Here is a 14,730-nt window from a genome sequence, read left to right as displayed (position 1 = left end):
ATCCTTACTGCACTGCAAAAAATGCATATGCCTATTTTGTAGGCTTGCTCTAAGTACCAGTTGTAACATTAATTTAGTTAGTTGTATTACTACAAATTCTGCATATTTTTATTTGTTTAATACATGGTTGTGGAGCCATTACTAAACACGCACTTATGCTGCATTTAAATAAAGACTCCTCATTCTGGAAATAAACTAGATCCCCAGGCATTTTCTGTTAAGCCACAAACAACCAGAAATGTTTTGCCCATTCTGGGACATTTAAATTGTTAATTATTATAGTTTCATGTAATATGCAGATCTTGCTAGAGTAGCATTTCAAAACTGCTGAAATCTAATGAAAATACTGCCTTTTAATATCTTACATTTTTGCTCTTCAGTATTGCAGTTTTCCAGGGCGGCCATGGTGGTGCAGCGGTTAGCGTTGCTGCCTCACAGCAAGAGGTTCTCCAGTTCGATTCTTGGCTGGGGTGCCTTCTATGTGGTGTCTGCATGTCCTCCCTGTGGTCGTGTGGGTTTCCGCCGGGTGCTCCGGTTTCCTCCCACATCCCAAAGACATGCTGTAGGTGGATTGGACACTCTAAATTGGCCCTAGGTGTGAGTGTGTGTGTGCGTGTGCCTTCCATGGAAGGTTGGGTGTTGGGCTGGTAACTCAACACTGTAAAACTCCACTGTCAATTGTGAGTGGACAGGTGATCCACTGTGGTGACCCCTAACTGGGAAAAGAAGAAGAAGTATTGCAATTTTCCACAGCCTTGTGTCCATCACGCTCAATATAACATTATAAAAGCTGTGGAGTGTATAATTTTACTCATACATACAGATATGACCATCAGTTACAACCACTTTTCTGACAGAATACACTTCAGATATTTGCTTGTAATGACATGAATATATAAATGCATAAATAATGACCAAGAAATGGATTTCAACTTAATGCCCTCTCATTCTCCTAGCTCCTATATAATTAGAAAATAGCACAAGATAGTTTGCATTAGCAAGTATTTTCCTGAATGATACAAAGTTTGAAACTTGCATGTCTGCCATTATTTAGTGACTACTATCCACAACAGTTTTCTAGAAACCCATACATTTTACAAGAAACAAAATAAAAATGAGCCAAAATCCAGGACATCAGAAAGTTCTACCTTCTACACAAATGCACTCAGACACATGCACATACACTGATTTGACCAACAGTTGCAGCCAGTTACATGACCGTGCAAACTTCAGATGTCTGCCTGACAATAAATAAATAAATAAACAAACAAATAAATAATGGCTCATTTGTATATCAGCTCATTGCTAAGAAAACCATCCAGTTTAACCAGTTGCAACCTCCCCCACCCAATTCTACATCTTAGCTCAAGAATTAAGTACAAGGATTCAAAAATCAGGAGCAGATTTTAAATATTTCATATATAATTACAAAGCTGCTATAATAACAAGCCTTGTATTAACAAGCACTTTTCTTAAGAATATGAGGTTTAAAACTCACATGCCTGTCATAATTTAGTGAGTGAAATGCACTACAATTTGAAAGAAAAAAACACTGTTTTATAGGCCAATCTACCTGTCATCTTGTTTGATCAAGAATTTTACACAAAAGCTAAAGATAATCTGGGGACATATGCCCCCCCCCCCCACAAAATGAGACCCAAGAACACTTATCTGACTTTCTCAAACTCACACAATAGCAAAATGATGATGGAAGGAATCCGACCTTCTACACTTGACTCTCAGAAGCAGTCTGTTAAGAGCTGTGCGCATTAATCATTTGCACTAACCATCAGGCAGCTCAAACTTGTATAGAAACTGACAGAACAACAGGCTTGGTATCAACATGGATTTTCTGACAATTATGAAGTATGAAACTCTGTATGATGAAAGACTACAATCGGCAAGTTACCAAAGAATGAAGCACACTGTAAGAATGAGGCAAAACTGGGATGCTATGCAATCTCTGGAGAACTGAGAGACAGAACAATGCCCTCTGCCTGGCCATAAGCATGCACACAAATGCATACAGTGCAAATGCGAACATGCACACACAAACTTATTTACCTGTTCCACAAACAGACCCACACAGAACATCGCACTTTTGTTTTTTTTTTAAAGACCATGCTAGTGCACTACAAGCTTGTCTGCTTCTGGTCTGTTTTGGCTGTGACCAGCCTAGGAATCCTCTTTTATTGGCTGTCTAATCAAGATAATCAAAGTAAAGAAATCAGAGCTATGTTACATCAAATCAGAGCAGCAGAGTGGAAGAAGTTGTGTTATTTGAAACTGGACCTCTCTGCCAAATGTGGAGCGCTTGACAGGTATGCTACCCTATAATTATTTTCCACAGAATATCAATCACTCAGCCTTTCTGTGATGTGGAAACCTTTGAAGTTAAATCTTTTACATTGTGTTAAGCCTTTCTGAATTTCAGGATATGTTTTAGCAGAGATGGCCTATAAAAATGGAAACTTAGTTTTACATGTGCTTGACAACTATGTATACAGATATGCTACATATTGTAATGATTTGTTGTCTTTTATTTTCACTGATATTTTTTATACTGAAAAAGATGAAATGCATTCCACTTTGACTTTGCAATAAAGTGTGCCATGCATTTTCTTCTGAAAACTATTATACCAAAAGCTAAAGACATTACTTCTGAGAAGATACACGCATCATGAACAGATGAGGCGATGTGTTATTTTTCATCCTGTTGCTGTCCTCTCATTGTTCTAAACAATATAAAATTTTACTGCAGTTCAGTCCTCTAGGCACTTTCTAATATCATCTGTTGCATTCCTGCTAAAATAATTAGATCATTTCTTCTGTTTTCATTTAGAATGTATAATGCTTTTGTGTAACATCAAACTGTTGTATTATCTACAAAGTTGAAGAAATTATCTGATGTGAACTACCTCTCAGTGGACATTTTGTTTATATTAATGTTAAAAATTTATGACATGCAGAATTTTCCTTTTTTTGTTGGATTGTCTTGTGCATTCATAAAAGCAGAACTACACTTGTGTGCATACACATACAGCTGTCTGAATATTTGTCTGTGGATATACAGTCTGTGTGTATGTATGTCATCTGGTCTGCTTTCATCTGGTCTGCAAAAGCCTTTGAGCACACTGTCATATTGTTTTCCATTTGATAAATTACCGTGATCAGAGTTGAGAAGATGAGGTACAAAAAGCTGAATGTGTGAGGCATTAAGAGCAGGAAAGATTCTTGTGAAGGATGTGATTCTTTCTCGTCTATGAATAACTCAATTCAATTTCAGCAATGTGAGTTCAGGTGAAAGTTGCCTAGTTTCTTATCTGAAAAATTCATATATTTCAAATGCTGATCAAAACTGAAGTATGAGTCAACAAGCTGATGGAATCACAGGCAAAATGAAAAAAAAAACATCTTTGGGGATTTTAGAGCAAAGCTACACCAAGGACCACAGAATGCAATATTATCCTCAAAATGTACAGCATGTGTGCTATGCAGATGTACAATGCAAACAACACTGACATCTGCCAAGGAAAAGGGGAAAAGGTTTGACAAAAGTTTATATTCAGCATTCAGATTACACATAAACTGACAGCCTAAAAGTACAGGAACTTTGGCCAGAGAAACCTTAGACTGTTTAATTAAACGTTTAAACAGATGGTCTAGCAGTTAATGTAGAGGATCAGGGCTATGACCTGTTAACAAGATGTTTTCTTTAGTACAGGGTTTTTCTTCCTGAGTAACCATTTGCCTACTTTTCAACTTTGAGCAAGTCATTTAACCAGGCACTGCTCTCCTGTGATAATTTTTAAAAATGTCCACATGAATCGCTGTCCTACTCAGGATAGAAAATACATATAAATAAATAAATGAATAAATAAATAAAATATTTACTGAGTCAGAGCATACATGTTATTTAAAAATAAAAAAAAATATATAAAACTGAATAAATATGTGATGCATTGTTTCATGAGAACATCTAATTTAAGTATGCAGCTTCAGAAACCATTATGATCACATTTGTATCAAATTGCAGAATAAAAGTATCCAGGAGTCTTGTTTGTGTTGTAAAAGTATGTAATATACTACACTTTCTGTAGACAGATGTAGTAGAAAACTAAAAAAACAGATAGTGACATATCTCAAAAATGAAAATGGAAAATAATACACCATACAGACACATTTTAAAAATGTATGATATGCATTATTTTAAATAATGGGCAAATTGTTTAATGGTATCCTATTAACGAATGAATGTTCTCCAACAGGGTATTAATGTACAGGCAGTGCTTGGGAAAGCCCGCCACCTCGTAGCAGAATATTTGGCTACCAATGAAGCACAGACTAAAAGATATATATATATATATATATCTATATATATATATATATATATATATATATATATATATATATATATATATGTGTGTGTGTGTGTGTGTGTGCATGCGTTTGTCTGTCTGTGTCTATGTGTCAATATATTAATATGCTATAGGACTGAAAATCAAAGAAATTAGGAAATATGAACATTACTGTACACTAAGGAACTGAGCCTTTTTCTGTTTCAGTGAATAAAACAAATAAACTTGTAAGAACTTTTGTGCTAGCTTCAGGACTTCTTCAAATAGTTCATAACATCATACTGAAAAACTTTTCCCAAATAGAGTTAAATATGTATTCTTCTTTTGGCTTTTTCCCGGTTACGAGATGCCACAGCAGATCACCTGTCTGCTCATGATTGGCAGTGGACTTTTATGGTGTCGAGTTGCCAGCCCAGCGCCCAACCTTCCACTGAAGGCGCACACACATGCATGCCTAGGGCCAATTTAGAGTATCCAATCCACCTACAGCATGTCTTTGAGATGTGGGAGGAAACCAGAGCACCCAGAGAAAACCCACACGACCACAGGGAGGACATGCAGACTCCGCACGGAAGGCACCCCAGCCGAGAATCAAACTGAAGAGCCTCTTGCTGTGAGGAGGCAATGCTAACTGCTGTACCACCGCAGCCGCCCCTTACAATTAAATATGTATTAATAGTCAAAAAATTACAATAAATTAAAAAATGGAGGGAATTTGTTTCAGGCTCCCTTTCCAGTCCTCCATCACCCATGTTAGATCAAAGACCATTAAATAAGGTAGGTAACGGAGAGTCACACCACTGATGCACCAATTCTCCTTCACTGTATATCAACAAACGCGAAGCACTAGCCCTTTCACCATTTCCCAAAACCATTGTAAACATGAATAACTTAAGGGAAATGTTGCCTCAGTGTCCAGATACTTTGAGTGAATCAAAGTAAAAATGTTTTTAGCTCCATTATTAATAAAATGGCATTGATTGTTTGTGTCTTTTGGCTTTTCCTGGTTAGGGGTCACCACAGCGGAACTCACATGAACCAAATTTAAACATCCCACTTGTATTTCTTCTGGGTTTGGGTGAAATAAAATTTAGCTTATTCTGAAAGAGATTTTGAAAAAAACAATAGTTGATTTAGCTTTCTTAAGGTGCTGGGGAAAACTCTAGCGTCTTCCAATTATTTTTGAAGTCATTTTTATTTCTTTATGACTCATTGAGGGAGATGGTTAAAAACCATCCCTATAGAGAAATACTTGTTATCATTTTGACCAAAAGGAGTTATGTCAAAGATTTCATGCATTTTACAAATAGTGGTTATCCCAACTTTAATTGTTTCTAATTTTTCAGAAAAAAATGCCTCCTAGGATAACTTTTAGAGCACATTTGTTTGCTATAATGTTACTGTCTCTCTCTCTCTCTCTCTAATGAAAAGGATTTCAATCTCTGCACTTACCCAAACAAAAATATAATATAAAAATATTATATTTGGTATGTGCATTCTGTATGCTATCATATCTCAAATAAATTTTACTTTGTACAGATTTCTTCTACACCACTGACTTTACTTTTTGATTTATTCATTCATTTATTTATTTATTTACATTTGATTACAAGGGTAGAGGACTGATCAGCCATGATCAATTACAGGCTCAGTCTGGGCTGAATACACAACAAGCAAATTTATAAAAAATAAACTTACATACAAAAAATAGTTACAAACAGTGTTTCAGCAACAGATTAATGCAATACTGTGGTTATAAAGTACAGTACTATGAAAACGAAAACAATATTTTTTAGTTTAAATGATGACTGCAAGAATAAAAGAGAATAGAAGAGAAAGAGAAAGTGAAGGGAATGGAGACTAAAAGGGTGAAGGGAGAATGTGTATTAGAAAGAGAGGGTGCTATGTACATATTTACATAAAAGAGTTTTACAAAATCTGTACAACTATAAATAAAACGAATTCTATGTCTCTGGTAGTCAAAGATGAACTCCAAGAAAACCCAATTTGTTGTTTAACATTACAATAAATAAAATTCAAGTGTTTAAGTCACTTCTTTTTTAAGATAAAATGCCTTTAATAAAATGTTTGATAATAATAGGTTTAACAAAAATAGATTTGAGAAATATCTTCTTTCTCCCTGACTGTCATGAAAATATTTGTGTAGATAGGGCTATTGATGTTGCCATATCCATTCTTATATTTTGTATAAAAAGACAAGAGCCAAACTGCAAAAAAAATAATAAAACAATGGCTCACATTTAGCATTTAAGCAACTATATTCTATCAGCAGTAAATACCTTCACAAATAACTCTCCATCAATAACATAAATATCTATTGCCTTTTTTCAATAAAATCAAAAAACATTTTAATAAATAAACTCCCCTGAGTTGTCACACACTCATCATTTTGTCTAAAAAGATGAGCATATCTTCAATTTTACAGACACTATTTGCAGCTATGGGACATAGTGGTGAATCATCCAGGTTCTCGTGTATCGTTGGTAAGCCAGACATTTTACTAACCTTGGATATTTTGCCCTCTATAAACCATTCCTCAGTCTATTAATCAGAAAGCTTTTCTAATGTCACACCATTTAACTTTCAAATTGTCAAAGTCATTATTTTATAAATGCAACATTTTGGCTTTAAAAGTATCACTATCTATAACCAGTAAAGACACCCCTTGTCCTCTTTAGTAATCAGGATGCTATTATTGTGTTGCAGATTTCATATTGCAGCTTATTCTTCTGTTGTAAGTTTATAAAATTCACTGACCGATTTAGTAGCCGACATTCTTCTTATGTCTTGCTCAGTTACATATTGAATGTCTTCAAGTTCCAGTAGTATTGGTATGAGCTGATTGTTGCAAACAGATTTTCTTATTGCCATTGACACTATTATACAAACACAAGCTCAATTTACAAACATATTCATGTAAATTATTAATAGTTTTGTTCAAGTTAGCTCTTTCTGCCAGAACAAATGGCCGGCCTTAATTTGACACTTTAATTTCATTGCCTGACAGGTATGATTTTGAATGCATTGTCTGGAGTAGTGCCTTTTTTTTTCTTTGAGTAAATGTTTATCCAACACTGGCAGTTCTGTTTCCTTGCCAGTTCTCCTTTGGAGGGTGGATGGCCAATTTGCCCATGTTTTTACCCCTGTCCAGAGTTCTGGTACTCTTCCATTGGGTGAGCTACCATACAGTTTTGCAGTCTTGTATTATATGCATGATCATTCATTGTTTGATGTTCTTGGTGAAACTGAGGAAACTCACCCCTATTATTTGGTTACACATCTGCACTAACCTCAGTGGTCTTCTAATTCTCATAGGGTTGCTACAGTTAACTTTTCAACATTTTCTTGCTGAGCATTAAAAGTGGTGTTCTTAAAATTATAAACAGTATCCTAACCATTTTCTTTTTGGTTACACTTAAATTTCTTAGTTTTATATTTTTGCTGAGCCTCTTTTTTATAATTTTATTTTGAATTAATTCCATTTCAGATTCATAACTGGCATCAGTTGTTTTTCCTTTCAGATCAGAATAAGTTATTTTTTAATTTTTGAACCTAAATTAATAATACTCAAGCACATCTTTGATATTGCTTGCTCATTTTTTGACTGAACTCTTTTCAGGGCTTAATTAAGTTGCCAGTCAAATCTTTTGTAGATGGCATTCTTAACACCCTTAAGCCTCTTGGAACTTGTATCAGCTTGTGGCACTGTTAAAAATATGATGTACCATTTTAACCATTTTAGCTAAAAGGTCCTTTAACAACTTATTAAACTCTCTTTGCTAATCAGACCCGGTAAGGGCATTAGCTTCTTCAGCCAAATTACCATAAAGCTTCACTGGCAGTGCTACAGAGCAGGTAAGAGCTCCAGTTGGTAAGCTTAAAGGGTTTATTTTCATACCTCTTTGGATAGACTGTTGCCATCTACTGGTCTGGGCATGATCCCTTCAATATTTTTCAGCAGAGAACCTGAAAGAACTTCAGGCAATGTGAACCCTGACAGCAAACAAAACATGTGTAATCCCTGGCAGAGCTTTTCTGACTGCTTAGAGTAACCAGAGGCAATATGTAGTAATGAGTGGTACCTCAAATACCTGATTAAAGTAATCCTCAACCCCTTTTTCCTATTTTGGACATGGGGTCGGGGTGTCACTTCAACAGTGACAATCATCTTGAGTCAAGATTTACACCACTGGGTGGCTAGCCCTGCAGTTTATTACAGGTTCTTCCCATATAAAAAGCATACAAGTTTCACACTAAGTAACATAAACCACCTAACTAGATTTACAATTGAAGAAACTAGGGATCCTGCACTGTTTTTCCTTCAGCTCTAACTCTTAATTAATTGGCATTGGTTATATGCACCCCATTTGAATATCACAGTTAGATCTCCTTTGGGTTTGGGTGAAATAAAATGTAGCTTTTTCTGAAAACATATTCTTAAATCTTCTTCCTCACATTTGAACAAACAGCTTCATATTATGTGAAAAGCCAGTTTATTACTTAACATCAATTCCTAGATTCTTTGTTCATCTCTTGTCCCCATCTCAGACCCTGACTGACGGCTGCAATACCTTTATCCAATTGGCCTATCCATTTTTTTTAGAGGCAGGGGCATTGCTGGACTGTGTAAAAGCCATAAGGTGCAGTCTTTCCCTCTCTGCAAACTATATTTGCTCATCCATTCTCCCCATGGTGAGAGCTGAATAGTAGAGAACAGGACAGGGTAGTTGTCTGCAGGCTCAACACACTTGAGCTGCCTCATCAGAGGAGAAGGTGTACATGCTTCCATATATACCCCTTTTTCCCTGACTCAGGAGTGAAGGTTGTGCCTAATCCAATGTGAGCCCACATGGCTACCAGATGAAGGCAGCACTCCCAGCCACTAGTAGGTGTCACATTGAGATTAGCAGTCTCTCTCTCACCCATAAATGAATGAATGAGCTTGCATTTTCCACCAAGCTTATAATTTTCACCTGGTCTCTCAGATTCTCAAGCTCTAACTGAACAAGGGTCATCTAGGCTGTAGTAAGAGCTTCATCATTGTATGCCATGGAGCTGGGGTACATTGCTTGGTTCTTGTATGTTATTTATGATGGCAAGGATTTCATTATTGACTCATAAGGGCACCATAAATTATTCATGCCAAAATGACTGACAACATACTTTGTATTTGATTTTTTAGTTTTCCATTTACCAGGGAAACATGTTATGAATAGCTCTGCAATGCAAATGAGATGCTCAGTGAGCTAATTACTGTTTTGACCTTGCAGCTATCTCCTTGTTAAGAGCATTACGTCTGTGATGTGCCAGTAATCAAAGATATGAATATTTTGAATACTATGGGTCTAATTGAAAGTCCCAGGGGATGGCACCCTTAAAAACCTTCCAAAGGAAAACATATATTTTTAGTTCAGACTGAATGTGTTTTGCCATGGATCCAGCTTGTCGTCTTTAGGCTTTTCCCCATTAGGGGTCACCACAGTGGATCACCTGTCTGCTCATGATTGGCAGTGGAGTTTTATAGTGTCAAGTTGCCAGCCTGGTGCCCAACCTTCCACAGAAGGCACACACATGCACACCTAGGGCCAATTTAGAGTGTCCAATCCATGTACAGCATGTCTTTGGGAGAAAACCGGACACCCGGAGAAAACCCACTCGGCCACGGGGGGGGGGGGCATGCAGACTCTGCACAGAAGGCACCCCAACTGAGGATCGAACCAGAGAACCTCTTGCTGTGAGGCGGCAATGCTAACCACTGCACCACTGCGGCCGCCCTAATTACTTAATTTGAAGTAAGTTTTTTTAAATATAAATGGTGGTGTTGTAAATGTGTCAGTTTTGATGAATTCCTGAGTTGAACAGGATGAAAACATGACATATGTTTCTGGTCCTCAATAAACTTTTATTTATTTATTTATTTTTTTAATTTTAATAAATCTGTGACAGTGATACTCAGATTATCTCCTTTGATTCTTTGAAGGTTGATCATTTGTGCACTTCCTTTTGTTTCTTAATCTGAAATGAATAAGATCCTGATATAATACCAACATGAAAAATGCTACTGAAAACCCTGGATAAATTCAACTGAATTATATCAGTTACTAATCCTAGTTCCTTGGCATCTGCTATATATGAATAGAAGTCAGTCAGTTTGCTTATGTATCAACTTTTTTAAAGCATGCACATATATGTGATATTAAATTAAAGTGTATAATAACGAACGCTTTTAGTCTACTCCATTTATATAGCCGTACTAACATTGCTTATTTTCCAGTTCAGTTGGTGATAGCTGTATTCAAGAGATGCGTGAAATACATTAAATAATATGAGTCCAAGATTCTCATTCTTGTTTAGCACAAATACCAGTGATGTTGTCTAGTCCTAAAATTGTAGTAGCTGTGATTTTTTTATACATTGCCTACAATAATTCCAGTGAAAGAAAGAACAAGAATCAGAATGAAACAGTTGCAGTCTTATCCAAAGTGGCAAGTGAGATGAAGTAATCAAAATGTCTCAGCCTGCGATGTAGCATCTGATATGTTATTTTATTTTTATTTGTTAACCATTTTCAGGTTTAGCTCATATGAATACAATAAACAGAAATATTAAAAAGTATGCAATATTTCAAACAGTGGAATTCAGAAAGTACCCATGAATTACCACATAGGTGGCAGTACACTAAACACCGAAAGTATGATAAGAGACTTGGGGACACAGGTGGAAAGTGGTCTCACCTTTGATAACCACATTGTCACAACAGTCAGAAAATCCTTCTGTGTGGCACACCTCATCACTAAGGGCTTTTCACCCAGAAAAAAGGAGGTCATTGTCCCACTGTACTCATCCTTCATTAGACCCATTATAGAATACAATGCCCCATTAGGTATGTACCTCTCAAGACACCTGCAACAACTGGAAAGGCTGCAGAAATACCTCACTATAAGAATCACAGACCTAAAGCAGATGCCCTATGCTGACCACCTTAAAAAACTCCAGCTATACTCTGTCGCATATCATCTACTCAGAGGCGATATCTGCTTAACATACGAGGCCATGTCAAACTCAGAGCTGTTGGACATGCTACACTTAAAGAAATCCCAATCCCTCAGAGCCACATGCTCCAGGGATCTAAACCGTGTCATCACAATAAACAAAACATGCTGGAGGGATAGGTTCCTGACCCAGAGACTCCCCAGACTCTGGAATAGACTGCCTATACATGTCATGCAGAGCGCCTCTTTGGCCCTCTTCAAAAGGAACCTTGACGATTGGATGGGAGATAGGAAATTCACCCTGGGGATCACGTCAGTCTTCCTGCTAGACAGGGGTCCAGAAAGTAAATAGTGCGGGAAGAAATGGCCAGGGAATTGTTATGGCTAGGCTTGTATAGGCTCTAGGGCCGGGTCTATATTGCAACATTGAATGCTTAAAACAGTGAATGATGTTACATCGACACATTTTCAGAGAAAGCTGAAAATGTTGAATCCAAAGAACAGTGATTTCTTTCCTTCCCCGCAAAAAGAAAACACATCACACACTTCCAAACACATACACACATACCCAGTCTTAATTATACCCCCAAAAAAAACAGTAAACAACCAAATACACATATGCACATAACCCAAACATACATTTAATGGAAAAAAAACAGTAAACATTTTAAACCATATGCACTTACCTTAACCCGCACCCTAACCCTAAGGTCAGTAACTCTCGCACATTTACATAAACAGGTCTGAACACATACACACCTACCTTAACCCTAATTCTACCCCCCCAAAACAAAAGTAAACAACTGAAAACACATACACACATAACTCAACCATACATTTAACACAAAATATAAAACAGTAAATGCTTTCATACATATGCACTTACCTTAACCCGCACCCTAACCCTAGGGTCAGTAACTGTTGCACAATCACGCTCGGGAGCTATACCGGACAAGGGACCACGCTAGACATCAGAACATGGCAAAACAACGAAGCGGTCAAGCAACTTCTTTCCCAGGGAAAGAATTCGCTGAACAGCCGCTTCGCTGTTTTGCCTGTTCGTTCCACATGTGTCGATGAAAACGCATTCGACATAATGCATTTTCATTCTACTCATAGGAATCCCTAGAGCCTATAGCCTAGTACCAACCTATGAACCTATAAGATATGTGGTTTGCAATGCAAAATGTTCAGAAATTTAACAATAACAAAATTGCATCCAATTTATTTAATATACAACTGATACAAAACAGCTTGGGAAATAGGACAAGAGTGAAAGTGTTTATGTGGTGAACATAGAGAAAATTAGGAGAGAGAGGAGTGAGCTTGGATTGAATTGGTTGTTAACAGTAATAATTGCACTGATAGAATTCTTGCTGAGTTTTAAAGTAATAATATGCCTTAGAACTGTGATTCTCATGTTGACAGCTAATACTTTCTTACAACAAATCATCTTGTGCCTTTTATGGATATGAATTTAAACCTATGGAAACTGAACTGTGTAAAAATTGTAAATCATGCAGCATTGTTACTTCTGGTAATATTCTTCTGGTCTTGGTTGTAGCATGGACACTTATTGCAGGTAAAAGACTTTCATTGCTTGGTGTGAAAGAATGAATTTGGATTGTCAGATTAATGAGATTATTATCATTCTGCAGCAGGCCCAACAAATCTGTATGAAGGGAGAAGATAAAGAGATGGACAAGAAGATAAGCATAGATGCTGAGCTTTGACTGTTCTACTTGGTTAAATATGGGGGTGAACTTGTGAACTACTCCCAAAGGGTCTTTATTGTGTATAAGGCCTGGGGCTGAAGAAAAAGTATTTTTGCTCAGTGTGAGATATATCTGACTACATGAGAAGGCCCTCACTACTGTTACATATAAGGGAGAAGTACTTTTTGAATAATTCATTTATTACATCATCATGAACTAATTTAGCTGAAGTGTTATTGAGTTGGTAAATTGCCTCATTGTAGGGACACTGCACTTTCACAATTTTGTAGCATTTTTGCAAATAAGTACATTTATAACTAGGGTGAAACTATCAGCTCACGTGCATGTCAGTATTTTCATAAGTTCATAGGTGTGTACTTGGCTAATGGCCCTGGAGCCTTTACAAGCCTAGCCCATAGGATTACCCTAGCATCGTGCCACCCGACCTTAGTTCCCAGTGCTTCTGTCGAGTAGAGCCACTGGAGTGATCTCCGGGGTGAATTTTCTATATCCCATCCACACATCAAGATTTCTCTTGAAGAGGGCCAATGAGGCACTCTGCTTGACATGTATTGGAAGTCTATTCCATAGCATGGGCAGTCTCTGGGTTATGAACCTGTCCCCCCAGCTTGTTCTGTTGATTGTGGTAATGAGGTTGAGGTCTTTGGAGCATGCAGTGTGAGGGATTGGGATTTTTTTAGATGTAGCATTTCTAACAGAGCTAGGTCAGACATGGCTTTGTAAGTCAAGCAGAGATCACCTCTAAGTAGGTGATATGAGACAGAGAATACGTTTTTTGAGTCTGTCCATATAGGACATGTCTTTAAGGCCTGAGATCCTCTTTGTGAGGTATTTTTGCGGCAACTTCAGTTGTTGCATGTGTCTAGTGAGGTACATGCAAAATGGGGCATTGTACTTGATGATTGGCCTAATGAGGGAAGAGTAGAGGGAGACAATGACCTCTTTCTTCCTAGATGCAAAACCCATAGTAATGAGATGTGCCACATAGAAGGACTTTCTGACTACAGTGGTAATGTGGTGGTCAAAAGAGAGGTTGCTGTCAACCTGTGTTCCCAGATATCCTATGACGCCTTCTGTGTTCAGTGGACTAGCACTGATTTGGTAATTCATGGGAACTGGGTTTTTCCCAAAGTGGATGAAGACACATTTTTTGGCACTGAGCTTAAGGCCATGGTTCTGACACCAGTCATTGGTCTCAGTGAGGCCTTTCTGTCGGATGTTAACATCACTTGGGGAGTTAATTATGGCTCCCAACTTGCAATTTTCTGTGAACTTTGTTAGCCAGAGTCCCTTTGTATTGGCCTGAACTTCAGAGAAGTAGATACCAAACAGGAGAGGACCCAGGACCGAACCCTGTGGGAATCCACTCATGACTGGTCGACAGTCTGACTTGGAGTCAGCTTCATTCACACTGTGGGTTCTATCTGTGAGTTAGTTTGCAACCCACCTTGTGATATAGGGGTTGATGTCTAGCTTAGTGAGTTTTTCTATGATTACTGAGTGGGGAGTGGTATTAAAGGTCTTGGCCAGATCAAGGTAGGCTGTTTGGACCACCTTGCCTTCATCCTTCATCCACAGTTCTGGTGACTGACTCAAAGAAATCAACCAGGTTGGGAAGGCATG

This window comes from Protopterus annectens, chromosome 8.part1, assembly GCF_019279795.1.
Source record: "Protopterus annectens isolate FY-2018-M chromosome 8.part1, PAN1.0, whole genome shotgun sequence".
NCBI lineage: Eukaryota > Metazoa > Chordata > Ceratodontiformes > Protopteridae > Protopterus > Protopterus annectens.
This window is presented reverse-complemented; position numbering follows the sequence as displayed.